We start from the raw sequence: 14500 nt of genomic DNA, 5'->3' as shown, positions 1-14500 counted from the left end.
TTATTCTTTCATCAGAACTTTAGCAGCAGTACTAAAATACTAATAAAAAAGGGAAAGAGAAAAAATACTTTACATACATCATTCAGCTGTATTGTTAATTATAGACATAGATATAAAGGATAAATGGCATTTTGTCAAAAGTATTTTTGCCTACATTTTATACCTCCTCCTTGGTTTTCCATGCTTGGCATGGAAAGCTTGTCATACAGAATTAATTTGAAATGCTGCATTATCATAATCATCTTCTTCTTCAAAAAAAAATGTACTGCCTTCAAGTTGATTCTGACTTATGGTGACCCTATGAATAGGGTTTTCATGAGAGGCAGTGACTAGCCCAAGGTCACCCAGTGAGCTTCATGGCTATGTGGGGATTCAAACCCTTCTACTACCCCCTGTGTGTGTGTGTTTAGTTTTAATATTGTTTTAGGCTACTTAGATGTGAAGCAGCCAAGGCCAGCACCTTGTAGGCATTTTTTTAAAAAAGTAACTGAAATGTAATTGTAGTGATTACTTTTGAGAAAAAGTAAAGTAATCAGTTACTTTCAGAGCAATTGTAATTGTAACTGTAATTACTACTTTTTTGCCAAGTAATTGTAACTGTAATTTATTACTTTTTAAAAGTAATCTTCCAAGCTCTGCCTCAGGTTGTAGTACAGGTGATAGGTGATGTAATTAATAATATTTTTTCCAAACTAGTAGAGACAAGAAATATTGCTTAGTAGTTGGTGGGAGAAAATTGCAATAGGAAAATGACTTAAGAGCCATTGCCTAGAACAAATTTGGTTGGGGATCTTAGAGTGTACTATGGAACAACCTCCCACCCTTGTTTTGCTTCTGCATTTGAAACTAGAATGCATAGTTCTTCCAGCTGAACAAGGAGTAAACCTTGTATTAAAAATACATACATGATGAAAAAGATAGACACACCATTCAGGTTTTTTAAACTGTAGGAGATCTTATCTATTTTACTGTACTTTGAAAGTAAGAAAATGTTTTATTAAAGGACTTTATTCTTTACCATCTTAAAGCCATATGTCTAAGACTTTTGAAAGTTGGGTGGGAAGCTATTCTTCTTTGCAAGGTAATTGATCATTCAGATACCCCCCTCCCCAAAAAAATATTGAAAAGAGTTATAATCCACTTTCTGCTACCAAATATAATATCAAAACGCTGTTGGACAACCTAACCTGCCTCACAGGATTGAGGAGTTGTTGTTATTTAAATTTATATCTCACCCTTACTCCCAGAAGGAGCCCAGGGTGGCAAACAAAACACTAAAAGCACTCTAAAACATCTTAAAAACAGAGTTTCAAATATATTAAAACAAAACATATTTAAAAATACTTTTTCAAAAAAGCTTTAAAAACATATTAAATTGTAATTCCAACACAGACACAGGCTGTGATAAGGTCTCAAAAGGCTTGTTGAAAAAAGAACGTCTTCAGTAGGCATGGAAAATATAACAGAGATGGTGCCTGTGTAATATTTAAGGGGGAGGGAATTCCAAAGGGTTGGGCCACTACATTAAAGGTCAGTTTCCTGTGTTGTGCAGATAATGTAATGTAAATGTACTGCCTTCAAGTCGATTCCAACTTATGGCGACCCTATGAATAGGGTTTTCATGAGGCTGAGAGGCAATGACTGGCCCAAGGTCACCCAATGAGCTTCATGGCTATGTGGGGATTCGAACCCTGGTCTCCTAGGTCGTAGTCCAACACTTTAACCACTACACCACACTCTTAATAAAATGGTATCTGCAGGAAGCCCTCACTTGTAGAGCGCAGTAATCGACTAGGTATACAAGGGGTAAGTTGATCTTTCAGGTATCCTGGTCCCAAGCTCTATAGGGCTTTGTACACCAAAACTAGCACCTTGAACTTAGCCTGGTAGCAAATGGGCAGCCAGTGCAGTTCTTTCAGCAGCGGGGTGACATGTTGGTGATACCCTGCCCCAGTGAGCTGTCTCGCTGCTGCATTTTGCACCAGCTGCAGCTTCCGGACCAACCTCAAGGGCAGCCCCACATAGAGCGCATTATAGTAATCCAGCCTGGAGGTTACCAGTCCATGGATAACAGTGGTCAGGCTATTCTAGTCCAGAAATGGCCTCAGCTGTCTTACCAGCCAAATCTGGTAAAAGGCACTCCTAGCCACTGAGGTCACCTTGGCTTCTAGCAACAAGGACAGATCTAGGAGTACCCCCAGGCTATGGACCTGCTCTTTCAGAGGGAGTACAACCTCATCCAATGCAGGCAACTGACCAATTATCCAAACTCGGGAACTACCAACCCACAGCTCCTGTCTTGCTACTATTCAAACTCAGTTTATTGGCCCTCATCCAGCCCACCACTGAGTCCAGGCAGTGGTCCAGGGCTTGAACGGCCTATCCTGATTCAGATGTTACACAGAAATACTCTGTCCTGCTGACACCTCACTCCAAATCTCCTGATGTTCACTCCCAAGGGCTTTGTATAGATGTTAAACAGCATGGGGGACAAGATGGTACCCTGTGGCACCCCACACCTCAACTACCAGGGGGGCAAAACACAATCACCCAACGCTATTCTCTGAAAATGACCCTGGAGATAGGGTTGGAACCACTGTAAAACAGTGCTTTCAATACCCATCTCACTAAGTCGGCTCAGAAGGATAAGATGGTTAATAATATCAAAAGCCACTGAGAGATCAAGTAAGAATAACAGGGTCACACTCCCCCTGTCCTTCTCCCGATAAAGGTCATCCATCAGGGCGACCAAAGCCCATTCTGCCTCATAACCAGGCCTGAATCCAGATTGGAATGGGTTAGCAGATGTGAAAGGTTAGCACAACTTGCTCACCTAGGGGCTGCCAACATTGATACGCTGTGGACTACAACTTCCATCAACCCCAGCCAGTACGATAAAGCTCAGGAATTATGGGAGTTGTAGTCCAACACCACTTTGGTGACCCCTGACCTGAACGATCTGATGCTGGGGAAATAAAGGCATTTCCCGTCTAGGAGGGTTGGCAAGGATTCATGGAAGAGAACAGGATTGGTTACTGAAAATCACATACCTGTAATTGTACAATTTCAAATGTATGTGAATAATGACTTGAGCTTGGTGCAATTTTTATTGTGCACATTGCTTACAATAAACCATGAAATTAGATGATTACTATTACTAAAATGCATGGATACTCAAATTATGTATTTAGGCAGTTAATGAGTGGGTATGCCAATTTCAACAGTTATAAACACTGCATTTAACATGCATTTGAGATTGTTTAGAAGTGATAGGTAATTCTAGCAATAAGGGGGAAACAGAATGAACATAAAATGGAGAACAAAAATTATGGGAAGAGGTTGAGAGAAACCATTCTGAGATTCCTGCAGAGTCCCCATTTTGTGAAGTGAATAGTCTCCTTAGGTCTCATTTTAATGTTGTTTTGTAGATAAGATTTATGCCGCTTAACCTTCAGATGGGCCATGGTACTTTCCCCAAGAATGTATGAAGGCTTGTTGATTAGATACTGTATATGTCCTCATCCTTTTTCATTGGAGTTTGTGGAATGCAGGTCAACACAGATCCTTTCATTCCTATCATTCATGGCTATAAACATTTCCTCTTTTAATAACCTCAGTTTCCCTTTCAAAATGGAATCCAGATTACCTGCCAGAGTCTCAACAGATGTCTGTCTAGACGTCACCGACCGTTTTTGGATTCTGGAGCCAGTCAGAACCATTAACTTTTATTCCCAGTGCATGTTAAGGGGAATTAAGTTGAGTGGTTAATGTGCATAATAACTGGCCACTGGACACATTCTCCAGGCTTCATGGAGAATGTACAAATGAACCTTTCATGAAGAGGGAATTGTGTGTGTTTCCCCAAAGCCATTGGAAATTATGTATATTGACTGGGAAATGTGCCCAATTTCCTATTTATGGAAGGTTAATATGCACATTCATCATGAGGCTTGGCAAATGTGCACAATGGCCAGTTATTATGCACAATAACCATTCAACTTACATTTCCCTTAACATATACATAGGTATGAGAGCTTAAAATGGACTGTACAGCATCAGCTGGGATGAGTTGCATGTGTGTCAATAAACTGATGCTGAATCCTGAAAAGACATGTGTTATGTGTCCTGAGTTCCTGAGTCTGGGAGGTGGGGAGATGGCCTGTCCTAGCTAGGGTTGCAGTTCCCTAGAAGGATCTGGTTTGTAACTTTGGGGTTCTCCTAGATTCAGCATTGTTATTGGAGGCTCAGGTGGCCTCAGTGGTTAAGTGTGCTATTTCCAGTATGCCAGCTCCAGCCCTTTTTGGACAGATATAACTTAGCCATGCTCTGGTAACTTCTAGACTGAATTATTGCAGTGTGCTCAACTTGGGGCTGCCCTTGATGACTACTCAGAAACTTCAACTGGACCAAAATGCAGCAGCCAGATTACTTGCTTGGGTTCCATTTAGATCTCATTCAACCTTTTTCAAAATAGCTGCATTGGTTGTCGGTTCATTTCCAGGCCCAATTCAAGATGTTCACGCTTGTGTTTAAAGCCCTAAATGACTTAGGCTCCAAATATCTGAAAGACCATCTCCTTCTCTACAGACCCTGTCAGATGCTGAGATTGGCAGAAGGAGCCATCTTGATAGTTCCGCCACCCTCAGAAGTTTGGGGGGTGGCCCAGGAGAGGGCACTTTCTGTGGCAGCCCCTAAGTTGTGGAATTCCCTCCCCACAGAGCTGTATCTGGCACCATCTCTGTACAGATTTTGTCATATGCTGAAGACACACCCCTTTACCCTGGTTTTTTGATATTTGAGATATATACTTTTGGACCCTCTCTACTTGTAAATATAATTTGTTTTAAACTAGTTTTCATAATGTAATATATTGTTGTGACCTGTCCTGGGACCTACTGGTGAAGGCCAAATACTACTACTACTACTACTACTACCATTGCTATTAATAATAATAATGGGCCCTGTTCTGCATAATCTTGAATGGTAGTCTATCTAGCCAATAAATGAGCTCTCAGGTCAAAGTCTTTCCACCTCCACTTGACAGTTTAACAGTAACTATTTCCAACATTCCTGAAACATTTCATTGTTTCCGTGATAGGCCTTCACGGGATCCATAGTGTTTAAAATATGCTGATCTCCTTCCATCCGTTTTGCCCACAGCTTTCTGTATCTAAAATTATGACCACACTGCATGTTACAATCCACTGTCTTTTGGGACCGGCATTGATTTCTTGCAGCAGGTCAGGCTGTCATCAAATTTTACGTTATTGTCATTGTAATTGGCTTTCCTCTAAGCTGATGCATATAACTATTGTCTGGGTAATAATGATCACCATTTAGGTCTAAACATCAAAAGCAAGTAACAACCCAGGCAAAATTAGGTCCATCACATGGCCTCTAGTTTTAATGGTTTAATCTTGTAAAAATGTTGTATTTTAGCTTTGTATATAAATGTGTGTCTGTGTTTTATTGTGGCGGCCAATGGTCATGAGCAATAAAAGTTATTCTATTCTATTCTATTTACACCTATTAACCTCTCCACTATTTTAGGCGATTATCTGCCTAATTGATATGTAAATAGGAAAAAAGAGTGGAACAGCATAAGCTTTTTCATAAGCATTTTCATTAAAAATTACAGTATGTTTCACTTAAAATAAATCAACTCATCGGCAAGTGTGAAAGGAAATGGAAACAAAACAAAGGGCAGATTGGCAACGAAATCCAGACTCTCTGAATTCAAGTGGATCGGAACCAGGCAGCGAACCCCATACCTAGAATATAATTAAACTGTGGATTTTGCTGACACATGATATAGCTGCCAACTTGGATGGCTTAGACAAATTCATGGTGGTGAAGGCTATCAGCGGCTTCTGGTAATGATGGCTGTGTTCTGCCTCCAGTATAAGATGCTCTGAATACCAGTTGCTGGGAAAGCGCAAGTGGGAAATATGTTCTTGCTGGACTGGATAGGCTTTTGGTCTGATCCAGTAGAGCTTTGATGCCCTCTGCCCTTTCTCTCTCTGTCCTACACACACACACACACACACACGTACGCATGCACGCACACACACACAAACAAACAGACGAAACCTACCCAAACATGCACCAAGGTTTTATTTAGACCATTATCCATCAGGGAAAACCCCCCACAATGTTCAGTATGAGGAAATTAAATGTCTACATTAAAAATGTCAAAAAGAATATTAAAGACCCACAAATTACACACAAGGTTCTGTATTGAACTCAGTGATAATAATATAAAGATACAAAATGAACTGAAGTCCAAAAAATAAAGTTTATAAAGTATCTTTATATTATTATACAGCTACGAGAGTGGCTCTATACTATAGTCAGCATGGATTTTTTTGCATTCCACAATGTTAAATTGAAAATACCCCCATGCCATTCTGATCCTTCCCATAAGCTCATTTCAAAAAGAAACCTTACAAAACTTGTAGTCCTAAACTCAGAAATGGTTGCTTAACAACCCTCTAAATTTTCATGGTGATACACAAAACAGTCAGAGAGAATCAAGAGTTCAAACTGTAAAACGAGAGAGAGAGAAAACCACACCCATTTTGGACTTCTTTTGTCAGAGTTCTCATAATCTGTTAAATTCATTAAAAAATCAGCCATGTTCACAGAGTACCTGTAATCCTATTACTGACCTTGCCCCATACTCTAACCTTCAATTTCTGTAGTTCAAAAGTTAAAAGAATGCCTGGCTGATTTTTAATTAATTTAAGAAATCTTTGTTTGAACTCAATGATAATGTCGGGCATGCTCAGTAAGAACAACTGTCAGTGTTCTAAAAGCCAGACTTCCAGCTGCTGGGCTTTTTTTATCAGGGGGCCACACCCATACCAGACTTTGTTTTCACGTGAGACAGTCATGGCTTCTCCCAGAGAATCCTGGGATGTGTAGTTTGTGAAGGGTGCTGAGAGGAGAGTCTTATTCCCCTGACAGAACTCCAGTGGCCAGACTGGTTTAACAGTCAGCCACTCTGATTGAAGCTCTGTGAGGGGAATAGGACATCTCCTAGCAACCCTCAGCACCCTTCACTAACTACACTTCCCAGGATTCTTTGGAAGAAGCCATGACTGCCTAAAGTGAAATAACAGTCTCATGTGGATGTGGCCAGGGACAGCTTTGGTTTAAATTTGGGTGGGAGGCTACATGTGCCTGCTGTAGAATAAAAAGGTGGGGGAAACCCTGAAAAACAGTGATACTGTTCACAATGTTTTCCTTTTGGAAAGGGGCTTCCCCTGTGTCCAGTGCCCACCCACCCAATCTCTTCCCCTGTCCGTCCCCTCCCCTTTCTGCCCTCCTCCTCTCCCCACCCCTCCCCCAGGTCAGTTTCACCTATCCTAAGCATGACTGCACAGGAGTAAATGTCATTGAACTCAGAAAGCATGCAAATGATCAAAATTGCCTTCCTATCCCCTCCCTCTTGCCCCTTCCATCTCCCTTCCATCACCCCTCCCTTCCCCTCCCCATCCCCTTCCAATTCCCTCCTTCCCCCTCCTCCTCCTCCTCCCCTCTGCCCTTCCCTCCCCCCTCCTCCCCCATGGTCAGTTTTACCTAACCTAGGACTACGACCTGGGAGACTAGGGTTCGAATCCCCACACAGCCATTAAGGTCACTGGGTGACCTTGAGCCAGTCACTGCCTCTCAGCCTGAGGAAGGCAATGGTAAACCCCCTCTGAATACCACTTACCATGAAAACCCTATTCCTAGGGTCACCATAAGTTGGAATCGACTTGAAGGTAGTTCATTTCATTTTCAAGCATGACTAAACTCAATAAATATGCAAGTGATCAAACCTGCCCTCCCCTCCTCTTCCCTCCCATCACCTCCCTGTATATATAGGGAGAAAATATAATTTTCTAGGTTAGATTCTCTGTAGAAACAGTAATAACACAGAAAAGAAGCAAAGTAAGAAGAACACCAACAAACATACAAAAATGTAATTCTCCATCTTTGGAGATGGCAGGTGTTGCCACCTCTCACCATATGCTCAGAGGCACATATTACCATATTCTTCCAAGCTACACAGGAAGTGGATTGGACTGTGAAATACGAACCCAAATTGTATTTGCATTTTGACAAATTTGTAGGGCAGTACAATATCTCAGAGAGGAGGTCAGGTCTCCTGCTCCCCTGGTGCATTCACTATAGCTGCCCAATTTCCCTGCTGTTTAAATTTTGATAGAAATATATATTGGCTATAGGTATGTTCTTAAACAGCAAAGTTTTTTGCCTATTAGTGAATTATCACTAAGTTCAGTACAGAACCTTTTGTGTAGTTTATCGTTCTTTATTAATCTTTTTGTCCTTCGATTTGAACTCTCCTACATTTAGGTTTACATTAAAAAGTCTACATTTATTATTGACCAAAAGAGAACAGATATTAATGAGATAAACATGTAAAACAATTGACAGTATCTATACTGGTAGTGAAAACAAGTCTGGCTTTTTAAAGTTTAATTCTAAACTGGGCAAAAGAGAGCAAATGCCATTTTCCATCTTGCCAGCTCCCCACCACCACCACACCATATATATGTAGGTTGGCTGAGGTCAGGCCAGGTTTGTATTTGGTTGTTTATTTAACAAGATTTGTATACTACTTAATCAACAGTGGTTTACAGAAAACAGTAGAAAATATTCACTAAATATACAGATAAAATCAACCGTTGAAAACAAGTTGGCATAAAATTTATGAAAATTAAAATCAGCAGGTTTAAAGCAAGTATGTACAATAAACATGCATGTTAAAATTACATGTCAGTAATCACAGCTGTTTTGTACATTCACAGGCCACCAAAAAGGAAAGGTCCTGGACCCAACGTTGTTCATGGAATCTCAGGTGGTAGCTTTGTTGGGTGTACCATTGGTGACCTCTCCTTAACAGCTAGGACCTTGCTTCCATTATCCATGGCTTGGTAACCTCTAGACTGGACCACAATAATGCACACTACATGAAACTGGGTTTGAAGACAGTTTAGAAACTTCAGCTGGTACAAAATGGAATGACAAGAATGTTCAGTTGTACATACCACTGGGACCAATTAACACAAGTCCTAAATTATTTGTATTGGCCCAACCACCTCCCTAGCCAGTTTCCTGCTTTCTAAAGTATTTAAATATTTTTTATCGTTGGTGTTAATATTTTTAGTGATGTACTCCTTTATTTTTTAAAAAAAGGTTTTGCATCCATTACTGTCTGTTTGCATGAGGGATGTATGTGTTCCTTTTTTGTTCTCATTTGAACATTATTTCTGGAGGAAGACTTTCCTCCAATAGCTTCCTTGACTCTGCTTATTCACCATGCTAGCATCCACTTGGCTTTGGTGATACATTTCCTGGTCAGCAGCTAGGGATGCCAGAGAATTCTGATTAAAAATAGAAAAGAAAGCAGAAATTGCTGCAGTTTTCATGTTCTTCTGTGATCCGGAATGGAAATCAGCAAACAAATATGATCAGTATTCATTCACATCATTGTTGTTGTTAAGTTCACATATGATACATAATTAATGGTGGTGGTTACATTGTTTTGGTATTTCCTTTACATTGAAATGAATGTGAGTTTCGTAACGTATGTTAAATAACAGACATAATGTAGCATTTGGTGGATACTGAACTGCAGCAGAATGGAAACAGCACTGATTGCGACAAATACAGGTTGGAATAGAAATCATGGCCTCCTGACATCCCAATCTATGTCATCCATTTCAACTGAGGTCCACTTATTATGGTTGTGAACAACCGCCAAGCATTCTGAAGAGATGTTTCCCCTCTCTTGACTTTCCTTCTCAACTTTTATTTTGAACCAATCCCTTCGTTTTCAGGAAGTTTCTTCTTTTGAAGTCAAATGTGATTCGGCTGGTCTTTCTTGGCAATTGTCCACTTACATATATGCTGAAATTGGTAGCACCATGGTCACTGTTTCCAAGCAGTTCAACAACACTTGTCCCTCCAGGTCCTGAGCACTAGAAAGAGAGAGGGAGAGAGATCAGTTTGTATATAGTATTGCACTGTATTGTGCTTCGGGCAGTGAAGCCTCATCACAAACACTGCATGCATCGGTTTCTTTGGGAGGACAGAGGAAAGAGACAGAGGCTGTGTAAACACTCACATTCACTCCTCATCCAATGCTGGTTTGGGAAGTTGTGTATGCACAGCATGAGCTTGTCCATATCTATCTTGTATCTACCCTGTCATTTCTTATGAAATGTTGCATGTGTTCTTCCCCAAACCAGCTATAATCTGAATTGAGAAAAAGAACAGCCTACTTGCATTTTAGGCCAGTAATTTGTTCACAGCCTTGGATGGGCAGAGAAAAGGGGACCGACCAAAACGTACCTGTGTACCAGGACAGAAATGCCCTATTTGGACATCATCCAGTCCTTTCTATCTACAACATCAGGGGAGCAGCCCTGCCCCAATACCCTAAACAATCCTGAAATATCCTAAATGTGTGAAGCCTTCTCATGTGCAGCCATGTGTGTGATGGCTCCCTCGCTAGAGGCATTTGCACTGTGCACATGGACACCAGAAGAGGAGGGTGCAATGTCAGGGGCGGGGCTACTCAGTGTGACCCTGCTCCTTGCTTCTGTGTTGTTTACAGGACTTAAAAATGCCCAAATAGAGTTTAAAACTCAGGTGATATATGTATAATATGCATCAGGAGCTGGGGAGCACTGAAGAGAAGGAGATTCTCCCACAATCCACTGATTTGGTAGCTGGGACTTGAGGAAAAAGGGTATCTTGCATGAGAGTTTACCAGCCAAAACTTTGGCTGCAGGCTCTAGTCTGTTTTAATGCATTAGCAATGACCAAATAATCCCAAGGTGCTGAATGTAGTGCTGGAATGAATCAATTATTTGCAGCAATAAAGATGTGGGAACAGTTTATTGCAAATTCTTTCATATCAGTTGGCATTACATTTATGTTGCATATGCCTCTCTGCATATATATATTACATAGCAGTAATTATGAATTGTGTTTGAGTTCCACGTACACTGGAAACCTAAAAATAGGAGATGAAGTATGATCTGATCTGATATTAATAACTCCCAGGAACCTAGTAAGATTTAAACAGTTGAAAGAGACTTCACAGGTCATCTAGTCTAACCTTACCTTAGATGGCAACCTTATCTTTGACCTTTCCTTGAAGATTTACACCAGGGATGGAGAACATCCAGATGCTGTTGGATTCCTATTTCCATCAGTTCCAGCCAGCATGGTCAATGGCCAAACTGGAATAATGGGAGCTTTAGTTGAACAGCACCTGGAAGGCCACAGATCCCCCACCCCTGTATGCACCTTGCTTAATACTTCCTTAATACTTAATTCCAGTGGGGCAATGGAATCCACTCTGGGGTTTACGCCAAACTTTCAAGGAGCTGCCCAATGTGCTGAAATAGGTTTCAGCACTTTGGACAGTTACTTGAAAGTTTGGTTTGAAACCTGGAGTGGATTCTGGGTTTCCAGAATAGGTTTCAGCACCTTGGACAGCGCTTTGAAAGTCTAAACCCCAGTGTGGTTTCCACTGCACTACTGACATGGAGCCACCAGCCATCACTACTTAATACTGTATTCTGTTGCCAAACTAATTTATGTAATGACAGTGCTATTTCTCTAAGCTGTTCCTAAGGGAAAGGGGCATTCCCAGAATGTCCAGGTAGGGCAAAACACTGGAGAAAACAATGAGCAAGATGGACCAATTGTGTGACTGGGTATAAGACAGCTTCCTGTGTTTCTATTTGAAGAGGCTCTGCCCCACTAGAAAGGTTGCAACTTTCCCAAGCAGTCTGTTAGCTTCTCTTCCCTTTTATCTGTACTACAGCTCCTCTCTTGCCTGCACCAGCAAAATGTTCTTGCAGAGGTGGGGGACATTATTATGTAAGGCTGGAAACATTCATGGAATCAGATGTGGATGAATGGAAGAAAACAGTGATAACCTTCTCTGACTCTTTTCAAAAGTGGGAATAATGTGACTCATTCTGAGCAGCTGCTGTCACTGCTGCTTTGGTGGGAACAGCCTTCTTTGATTCTGAAAAGCCTGAATTACTCCGTTAGCTGTAACCTTTTCCTGGTTGCCAGCCAATCTCTGTGCTGGGAGAAGAGGACATGAAAGCGCCATCTGGGGGAACCTGGAGGCCTCTGCAGAAAACCAAACTCAGCCCAGTTATTTTGACAGAATGTGAGATTCATCAGCCTTTTCAGTGGGTGGAAAACTTGACTCCTCAATTTAGATTAAAATTAACCCAGTGCAAAGCAGATTTTGTAGCATGTGAGTGCATTCAGATGCGCTGCACCTCACCACAGATCTCTGCTGGGGGTCCTCCCAAATTTCAGATTGGGGAAACACACTTTTTTGGTATTAATAACTTCTATGTCCAACAAGATAGGAGTAAGGAATGGGGATATGCTGAGCAGCCCCACCCCTAATGTCATCCTTTCTTCCTCTCATCCATGCACATGTCATGAATATCTGTACGGAGGGGTCCTCTGTGCATATGGTTGTGTGCATGAAGGCTCCCCCAAGATCTGAAACTCTCATCACTCAGGATTGCCATCCATGCATACAACGTTAAGAACAGAGACTGCCTTCCTACAGATATCCATGCTGGGGAAGGAGTGTGTGACTTTGAGCACAGGGTTATTCACTGCAACCCCACTCCTTGCCCCCATGCTGTTAAACACTGATTAACACCAAATAGGCCTTAAGTCAGGGTGACCAAGATGCTTTTTGGCACATGAGCAAAAAGATGTCCAGTGATGGCGAACATTTCATTAGATGGCTAAGCAAATTGCACACGCGAGCGCGCGCACATACACTCACACACAAACACACACTGAAGTGTTTTATGTCCCTTTAGTCCAAGTCAATTTTTGTCCAAGTCCTGAACACTAATCATAGTTCACATAGAGAGCCAAGCAAATCTCTGCAAGACTGCTTTTTTAAGGCTTCAGGGAACAGTGCAGTGCCTAAGTTATGGGTCCAGTGTTGAGGGATGCTCCCAAGTCATGGAAGCAAGGGGCTATGTAATCTCTGAGCTTGTCCCACTGAGCTTGGCAAAGCTCCCCAAACAGGAGTTCAATCTTAAGCAGGCTTCCTTTATATACACTCTTCAGCCTCTACTGCAGCCACTGAGATTTTTCAGTGTTCCTTTACTTATTATCCATTGGCTTAGTCGTATCTGTTGTTGTTTGTCATTTCATTTCATTGATTTCTATATATTATTTCTTTTGTTTTTGGGAGCTTTTTATGCTGAAGTTGTGGGGTACAGATGAAACTTTTAAAAATTAACAAATTAATTGCTGTAAACCACCCAGAGAGCTTCAGCTATGGGGCGGTATACAAGTGCAATCAATCAATCAATCAATCAATCAATCAATCAATCAATCAATCAAAGCAAGTTCTCTTTTACTTCTGCATGAAACCACTGGGGGAGGTTGCCTGGGGCTTTTGAGTTTACCCAACTCTCTATCCATGGCTTTTTTTGTGATGGTACTCACTGGTACAGAGTACCGGCACTTCTTTTTTGGCTGCCCTTGGCAAGCATTTTTTGCTGGAACCTACAGCATTTTTATCAAGGTATGAGTGCTAGCATCTCGTATTTTATCTCCTAGAAGCACTGTCTCTATCTATCTAAGAAAGGTGTTGATGTTCTGAATTGGCGTTTTATCAGTAATCGACTGGATGTGGGCAAACAATCTGCCTCTTAACCTGGACATGAGGTGCTCCTCATCAGTAGAAAGGCCGGTCAGAACACTGAGACACAGTCTGGTTTGGATGGGATTGCACTGTCCTTGAAAAATCAGATTTTTAGGTACTCTTCTCTTCTAGACTTGTATGCCCAGGTTTTAGTGATGGCCAAGAGTGTGCTTTGCTCACTTGAGGCTGGTGTACCAACTACACCCATTCCTAAAGGTGTCAAATTTGGCAATGGTAACACATGTCTAAGTTCCATTTGGATTACTGCAATGATCCAATTACTCTTTTTTGCTTCCAGCCAATTATGTTTTGGGTTTTATTGTCCATTGGTTTTGTTTTGTGTCCTATAGACCAGTTAGTATTGTGAACAGAAGGAATTCTTTGAATTTCCATTTTATAAGTATATGGATAGATTTTCCATGTTGTCATTTTAAAAAGATGATCAAATGAAAAACATTTTATTCATACTTGGCAAAACTAAGTGAAAGATGGTCTGATCCATTAGTGTCCTTCTGATGTTCACATTTCTCCATTTACTGAAGTAAATTCAAGAAGACTCAGAGTAGGACCTTCTCTGCTGTGACACTCACTCACTGGAACACGCTCCTGGAGACTGCAGTTGTCCTTCCACTGTACAACTTCTTCTACTTTTGTAGGATTTTGCTAAGAATACTGACTTGCTTTGGCTGTGTTTTGTTGAAATTGGTTTTGGTTTGTATAAATGGTTTTAGAAATGTATCTGTCATCATGACTGCTGGATTGTTCAACAGAAATTAA

Source organism: Rhineura floridana, chromosome 7 (genome assembly GCF_030035675.1).
Source record: "Rhineura floridana isolate rRhiFlo1 chromosome 7, rRhiFlo1.hap2, whole genome shotgun sequence".
In the NCBI taxonomy this organism is placed as follows: domain Eukaryota; kingdom Metazoa; phylum Chordata; class Lepidosauria; order Squamata; family Rhineuridae; genus Rhineura; species Rhineura floridana.
The sequence above is the reverse complement of the archived record's forward strand: the minus strand, read 5'-3'. Positions refer to the sequence as shown.